Below are 8720 nucleotides of genomic sequence, written 5' to 3' on the forward strand. Positions count from 1 at the left end.
AAAGGATGAATAGGAACTCCGTGGTGCTCTGTGTATGTGTCTGCGTCGCCCGGTGCAAGTGGAAGAGACTCATTAGCTAGTTTGTCTGCTTATGCTTCCAGTAATTAGTCGTTTGTGCCTGAAATAAATACCATGAAAGAAAGAAAAAGAGCCGTAGCTCAATGGTTAGCGCGTCCCGCCTCATAGTACACACTGCCACAGGTGCAGGAGTTCGATAGCCAGCATGGCGAAGTTTTGTTTTTCTGTGCCATACGGTGGGGGGGAAGGTGAAACTGAGGGTGAGGAGCTGGTCTAGACAAGGGCGGTATGAAGACGTGACGGACAGACGGACAAACCAAACCCAGTTTAGCTTTCTGCTGTCTCAGTAAAATTAATGCAGAAACACTCTAGCAGCTTTTTTGAGACATTATATAAGTCATGACCAGTTTCATTCGTTTCCTTTAGCTTCATCCATGTCGAGGTTCATGTGCGCATACCCGGAGATCACTCTTAATCTTAATTAAAGAGAGCGAAAAGAAAGGAATGACATGATACTACTTTGTTAATCGCATGTACTAGTATATCTCAGACCGACTCGATCGGCGCGAACTGCAGGTTCTGCTCGACCATGAAAGGGTGCCATCTTCTTGACGATGCCCACTGAAGAAAGAAGTGGTATAGATGGGAGTGCAGTTCTAGAAGGGCCTGCAGTGATACTCGGATTGCCTCGTGATTTTACCGGTGCGGGGTGTTCTTAAAAGAAGCGAAGCCAGTAAGCCTTAGCGCCGGCGAAGAGGTCTGCCACGCGGCGGATCGGTGCACACGCTGGTCTTCTTCCCAAGAAAAGGGAGTTAATGGCGCGGTGGAATTGAAAACTGCAGCGGCAAAGGAAAGAAAGAGGAATGGACGGGTGATTATTGGACTAATGGCAAACCGCATGAGGCTGAGCCCAGACTCGCGCCGCACAGAAGCAGCGTGCGCACGCTTGCCCGCGCACAGACATCGGGGAGACGCACAAACAGACGGAGCCGAGCACACAAGAAGGGCTAATGTCCTTAATGGCGCGGCAGCGAGCGAGCCAATCGTTTGCACTGGCAGGCGCATTTCGGCTGCGAAGGGGAGCGCCGTGCGCTTATGATTGGAGTCTTCTCCGCCATTATTATTAATTCCCGCATCATTCCTGCTTTATTTATTCCTTTTCTGTCTCGTAGTCCTGCCACGGCTGTTGTTCAACGCAGTCTCGGCGGCTCGCTCTCTCGTCGACCATTTGTCCGCACGCCTTTGCTTTTCGGTTCTCTTGTTTGCGGAGCCCGAGATATCGCGCCGACTTCTGCGCGTTCATGCCGCGCGGCCGTACTTCATCTTCCGACCCAAGGCCTGCGCTTGCGCGCCTGCCAGACTTGCACGCGAGTGTCGCCAGGATGTCGCTTCCTACTTGGCGTAACTGCATAGACGTTCCGTGGAGGGCTTCTGATCTCCTCCATTGGCTCCCGTCGCGGTGGCGCGAGCTATCAGCGATTCGTGCGAATGTCTCGCTGCCGCCAGTCTTGTGGCTTCAGCAGCAGCCAGACGGATCGTCACTCCGTCTTTTTGAACCATTCGGAACTGCCCTTACTATGCGCTGTTCGAAATGGTTTCGGGATTCTGTACCTATACATTCACTGCAGGATACTTTATTGACCGATGCGTGCTAGCCGAGAACATGTGGCACGTCACTTACGAACACGGCATCTTTCCTTTTGCCTCTGACCAAGTTTCATGCGGAAAAACCTTTGAGAGAACGTTCCTAGGTGCACAGAGAAAAAAATGCTAAATATTCCGGGCAATGTCTCGCGCTATGAATTCTCCTTCTATGAGAAATACCTTGCTGACTGTGAAAGTATGGAAGGAAAATATTACGTAACAGAGCCTGACCGTGGGCACGCGATCGCTGTCATGGACATTGAAGGAAATGTGTTAACAATATTCGAACAGTGGAGCGTGAATATGAGGAATTTGTGGAGAAAGGAGTCAAGGCAAGTCAGAGTCGTGCCACGAGACACCTATTAAAAGGCAAGAACACGGAACATATTTTCGACGTATATTTATCGTGGTAACAGAGCGGCTCTTTCACACATGGCGATGCGAACGTTGTTATCGTGGCTGAATTTATGTTCTTTATGTTGCATGTAAAAGCGGCAGCCACTCGGAACACATTCCAACCACGATTTCACCGTAAGCATCCTTCAACGTCAACCAGACGTACCAACGTTACGTCTAAAATGCATTCTACGTTGCCGCCGCATAAGTCTGTGCGGTTTCTTATATGCACGCTAGATCAGGTTACCGTGGCGTCAAACTACGCATTGTCCAATGAACGAATCCAAAGCGTTCAGGTCAGAGCGTTGAAAATAATCTGATATTCCGTTTTGGTTCAGACACGGTAAGCCCCTTCCGGGCTGCATTACAGAGTTCAGATGGTGAAAATGCCGGCAGTACTCTTGCGCGGCTGTAGCAACGTCTGTTTTGTGCAACAAACCAACACACAAAGAAGAATGATAATATTTGTGAAGAGACTGGTGGTTCTGGAGAAAAGTTGCTTCACAACTTTCTGAAGGTGGCAAGACAGCAAATGTCTTACTTTACATTTCTGAAATACACAATGAAAGACAAAGCTCTGGGCTCGTGTACTAACAATGACTCTTTTCAAGTGATTTTACTGCATTCATATCATCCACTATGCAGACCAGCCGGTAATGCTGCTCAGACAAAAATCCTAACCAAATCAACCAGTACCCAACTTGAATGCTGTTTCAGGCAATGTAACGGATGTACAGGTGAAGTAGAAGCGCTTGGATTTTCTTCAATATTGGAACAGTCATATAATCTTATTTGTCGTCTGAACCTGATCCCACAATGTAATTTCTGCCACAACCAACTCACACTGGCACTTCTTACTGCTCAATATTTCAGGTTGTTGTTATGCTAGCGTACCATTACTACGCTCACTGCACAATAACGTCCATATGGCAGGACACATTGATTATTATAAATTGTACCGCACCCAGCAACAACTGCAGCTAAATCTTGCTTTCAGTTCACTTACTGTATTCAAGAACACACTTTTTTCGATCTAGTCAGTAATCTAAAATACCACATACCAAATACGAAAATATTTAGCACCTACGCCCCCCCCCCCCCAACACACACGCTGCTACACCACCTCCCTTTTGGCTTCTGCCTTCAGAGTTCCTTCGGTTGGCTCTGACCCAACAATGCTCTGGCAGGACAATGCAATAAGGAGCAAGTAACCTTTTACCTTTCTCCGCCCGTTCACCTCCAGAGCACTTTGAAAGCCCTCAGCGCACTGCTCTTCCAATCTCTCCTTCTCGTGCAGGCCCCGCATATAAAGCCTCTGGCTTATATTCTTTACTCGTCATGTTCTCTTGAATCGGCGAGCCTCTATCTACATTCTTGTTCGATTCATGGCTGGCATTTGCAAAATAATGGCTGGCGTCTCGGAGATACCACCCACACTTTATTGGTATCTTCACAGCTGATTCTGCCAGCAGGTCGAAAAAGTCCCAGTTTCGCCCGATAGGTAAAGCATTGTTAGCGATAGCAAATTATTGGACACTTATTCGAAGTAAGGGTAGTCAGTTTATCAGCTGCATAAGGTGCTATGAACATTCGCTTACCAACTAAGTTAACAGGCTCGTTGCCACGCGCGCACAGGCTAGCATGAACACATCTCACTCGATGACCACGTGCACTCGCTGCCAGAACGCTGGCATGATGAGCGGCAGCAGCGGCGAGCGAATTCCCTTTCCTGCTACTTCTCGCTTCAACGCGAAACTAGGCACGCGACAACAAAGCGCACACGAAGCCATCAGCTATATCCGGTCGGCTAGCCTTCGAACCCAGCGCAGATTGCCTCTAAGATAGGAAGCTAGCGGCCGGGCTCAGCCGTCGCAGGTGGAGTCGAAGAGGATATGCGCGCTAACTGCCCCGTTGAAGCCGCTCCCCTCCCCTCTTAGCGCGCGCACATATCCCCGCTGCTCCTCCCCCCCCCCGCCCCCCTTGCGCGCACCCTTCCCGCCTTCCTCTGTTGCAAGCGCGAGAAGACACCACCGCATCACGCCACCATACTTCTCGGCTCACCCTCGCAAGCCTTCGCTCGCACCTACAGCATACGGCGCGCGGCCGCGATGTTATCGCAGGATGTTACACTGGGAATCACGGCGGCGCCAACGGCGGCGGTAGAAATTCGCCTGGAGTGTCCATATAAATGCTATCGCAATAAAAAATAAGCGGCATCACTACCAACCCATCTGTCATGGCACGAGACTACCTGACACTAGCGGCCCAGAAACAGCGTTTCGGCAGAGTGACTTGTCTTCGACAGGGCAAGAGGACTTCGACGTGTCCCTTGGTCGAAAGGTTGACCTTTGGCTGAGGCCTTCCATGTTCGCCTACTGTTGATAAATTAAGTCTCCATCTTTCCGTGACCGATATGCAGATATGCACGGAGACCACAGACGAAAAAACATTCTTTTTTTACTGCAACAGGAGTTAACTGGTCGCAACTTGGTTGGCTCTGTCCGACCATCCGTTCCGTCACGCCGAAGACGACGATCGTCGTCAGGCCAGCTCCTTATCGTCAGCGTCACCCTCACGATACGGCGAACAGAAACAGAACATTGCCCACCACTGGCACTGAGGATCGAGTTCATGCTCCTGCGGCAGTGTCTGTGAGACACTGCTGATGTCTCATTAAATGAGCTCACAGTGGGAGGAATCGCTGAAGTCTGCGTATTTCCTTTTCTTTGTACGTTAGATATGCAACCTGAAATCAAGCGACACAACACCCCTGCGCGTATTTGTGTAACGCACTGCTTGTCCCAATATCGCGCAACACGGCAGCAACAGAAGAAAAAGAAATTGTTTTCGATGTCGTCCGCTGCAAGCGTTCGCTCGCGGTGGTACATTTTTCGGCACAAAAGAAAAGCTTTTTTTTTTTTTACTCTGTTCGACTTTCCACTCTAACAACACACTCTTACTGCTATGCGTCACCAGCTTTTTCTATTTTTGATGACTTCTAAATTACTATTCTATTTCACGGCAATCATATTTTCTCTCCCTATTTCTGCCTCTCTGCGTCTCTATGCGCGCGAGCATGCGTGCGTGCGCGTGCGTTTGTGCATTTGTTTTTATAATTCTTTAGCGTCGAAAAAACGAAATATGCTCTCCCTTATTTTTTACAGAACTAATTTCTTGCCCATCTCGTGAGTGTGTTTTACGTTCTTTCTTTGCTAGTTTGTCCGTTGTAGAAAATGCAAAACACCAGCAGGGTTTCGTATTTATTTATTTATTTATTTATTTATTGTTTAAAAATTGTTACGCAGTGACGCGATGAAGTTCTATTCGTGACGTTTTCAGTGGCGTGTGTCCAATTACAGAAAGTGTAGACCCTGCTGTTTCCTCTGCGCTGTGTCTTTCTTGCCCACATACGCACATGCGAAACTGCTGTGATTGCTGTAACGCGTTAACTGACGTTGTGTCATCGTTCCCTTATTGTTCAAGAGTTGATAGTTTGTGAAAAAAAAAGCAGGCGAAAAAAGCCTGCCAAAGTGTCCCAATTGATAAAAAATATTGGTCTCTAATCCACGCTGTGAAGGTGGTTGGACAGCGAATCTGTAAATAACTGTAAATATTACACATTGCGACGTAGCTTGAAATTATTCACGTAGCGACATTCACATGCACTTTACCTAAATATTAGCCTAAGATGTTTTTACGGTCTGCGACTTAGCTTGCGCCACTACTTCGTACACCTACCTACAAAGAGTGGACCAGAGAGAAGAGAAATTCACCGTGCATCGTATGCACGCTGCTCTTCAGGAGTCCTCACTACACGCGGCCTTCCCATAGCAATGTCACAACACAAATCAGTTATTAAGCAGGTCCTTCTTTTACATACGAAAGTGTGGTTACGTCACTCCCTGCTTCGTATGCTACAGTCAAGCTACCGTAGCCGCGGCAGCTTGCGCCACAGTAATCTTTACTGGGAAGCGTATGCGGGGAGCGCTACGTGCTTCGCTTTGCATGCAGGCACAGGAGCACCTAAATCATCAATCAGGTGGTTCGTATGCTTGTTCTGAGCTTGTTCTTTATTGAAACCTTCGCTGTTCTTCATGTTGTATGCGTGATTCCAATATATGCACTGTTCGCTTCACTTTCTTGAGTGCTTGTAGCCTCTGCCTTACGGGTGTATAAGCCATTGCATTTGGGGGTATGAGCCATTGATGATGATAGTTTTCTGTCGACATTATGCCACGAACAAATCTCGGGATCCTAGCCATAGACAGCTTCGCTGTAATAAATCGATCAGTAAAGAGCAGGTGACATAACAAAACAGCCAAAGCTAAGCAAATCGGAACATCACGGGGCATGTAGCGCAACTTGCTCGTCACAAATTCTTAAAGGTTGCCCATATGAAGGTGCATGCAGACCCGCTATCGCTCCCGTATTACAGCGAAGCTGTCTGTGGCTAGGATCCCGGGATTTCTTCGTGGCCTACTTTCTAGTAAGCTTCCCAATTTTTCTCTCCACTGTGAATCAATGTTTTCCTGCACAAATACCTGAACATTCTCGCAACCAATTTACTTTCTTTCATATTCCACACTTGTTCTTCAAAATTCATTTCACCCTGAGCTTCCCTCACTTCAAAACTTGTCTAGCTCATATCACCATGCACAGCCTCATTTGTAGTCTTCCCGTGAGCGCCCAATCCGAGGGCAGTGTGCACTGCAGACACAGCGTACAGCATTGCGACAGTCTATCACTTATCGCGCAGGCCCGTAGACCTCTGGAATTGAAGAGGCGCATTCATAGCCTTCAACGCTTAGCCGAGACCCCTTGGTAGAACTGACCCACAACCTTCTGCGCCAGTGCTTTTTAGAACCTGAGGCGAGGATGCCGACTGGGGCCAAGAGAGTCGGCTTTGTTGTGAAACCGAACGGTTTCAGAAACATTCAAGAGCACCCAGGAGCGTTGCACTGATTAGGTAAGCCGATGGCATAAAACATACGTACCCGGTTGGAGCAGAAAACAAACGACTAACTCAAACCGTTAGATCACAGTACACGCAAAAAAAAAGACAGAAAAAAAGTCATGATCCCAATAAACATTCCAGTTTTCATTTGGACTTAGTTTCGCTGAAAACTGAAAGGTTTCTTGGATAATGCGAACCAGAAAAAAGAATAAAAAGTAAAAAATAAATAAAATAAAACACGCAAGAATAAAGGAGTAAATAAGGAAGTACAACGACAGACAGCAAATATAATGCGGTAATTGATGTATAAATCAGTGTAAGTATCTAATCCAGACCCGTTATCATCCCTTTCATTCCTCCAGAGTACCGACCAGTTAAAGAAGGCGCGCCGTAATGGCGAAGGGAGAGAGCACTCACCATTTAGGCACCGACGTACTTGCTGTCACGAGGTCGGAGACATCTGGCTCGATCCGACGCCGTATCCTTGTAAAGGGCTGCACGAGCAAAGGAAACAATTAGCAAAGCAATTGGCGATACATTTTCGACCTCAACCTGCCGAGCAAATTTTGCAATGTCAATGTTCACGGTGCATTGAACAGTAATATACATATTCATTCTATCACGCTGCTATGTTGGACCAACCTTGCGACGCGATTGTAGATTATTTTTTCCAGGTAGCTAATGAACCCTCACCCTTTATCACGAATACGGTACATCAATTACCCAGCAAATAAACGCTGTGTGGCCTAAGACAATTTTGTTGATAAAAAGCAAAGAAACCGCGTACGCAGTTTTAAATGAATTCATATAAAAAGAAAGCGCTAGTATAGCTTTCAGGCAAATCGAAGCGCAGAACCTGAAAATGCAACAAGGGGTTGAAACCCTAGCACAGAAAGATACTGAACAATTGCAATGTTCAAGCCCTTTTTTCACGAAGCCATTTTAGACTCTCAGAAAAAAAGAAACACTGAAAGACAGGCTATAAAAGGTACAGTTTTGAAGTGAGTTCCACTTTTCTAGTAGCTTGTGGACGTATTAATGCCAACAATATTGGTAATGCTTAAGCCGCAATACCGGCCACCTTTATGTTAAATGTCATGTACTTGGATGTCATTTCCCTGATCCCCTTGACCCTCCCTCTCCCCTGCAAACAAAGAAAGGGGCGAGGGGTAATAATATAGCCCGTAACCTTCACATATAATAATCCCATATGACCATCTCGTATAACTAGATACGGATGTTGACATGCAAGCACGCACACACGCACACACAAACACACAAACACACAAACACAGATGTATGCATGCGTACGTCCACTGCTTCAATAATGTACTCTAATTATATCACTGCCTCATTTTCCGATAGACCATTGCTATTGACTAGCGCTGCAAGGCTTTCAACTAACCACGACTACGTCATAAAACTTTACCGAACTAATAGTGAAACATTTCGATGTTCGTTTTTCCCGGATGTGATAGAAATGTAGAACAAACTGCTAAACGCTATTGTTGTCCTGAAAGATGTCACCGACTTTGAAGATGCTGTTGAGGCGTATTTACAGGAGTTACGAATTTAATTTTTAAGTGCCAAGTGATTTGCGCGACTTGATGTTCATTGTACCCATTTTGATAAATTTCAGTGAATTTGGAAGTGCGTTGAATAGCATTTAAGTAAATATCTTATTTCATTGTGAAGCGACAAGTGTTAA

General features: G+C 46.6%; 1 protein-coding gene across 1 annotated transcript in view; it reads right to left on the reverse strand.

Moving 5' to 3' along the window:
- Positions 1-8720, reverse strand: part of zfh2 (Zn finger homeodomain 2) — a 357387-nt gene that overhangs the window by 193511 nt on the left and 155156 nt on the right. Inside the window, exon 3 of the mRNA XM_075672530.1 lies at positions 7430-7506. The gene's annotated coding sequence lies outside the window, so the exon portion shown is untranslated. The remainder of the gene's footprint in view (positions 1-7429; positions 7507-8720) is intronic.

This window comes from Dermacentor variabilis, chromosome 1 (genome assembly GCF_050947875.1).
Source record: "Dermacentor variabilis isolate Ectoservices chromosome 1, ASM5094787v1, whole genome shotgun sequence".
Taxonomy (NCBI): Eukaryota; Metazoa; Arthropoda; class Arachnida; order Ixodida; family Ixodidae; genus Dermacentor; species Dermacentor variabilis.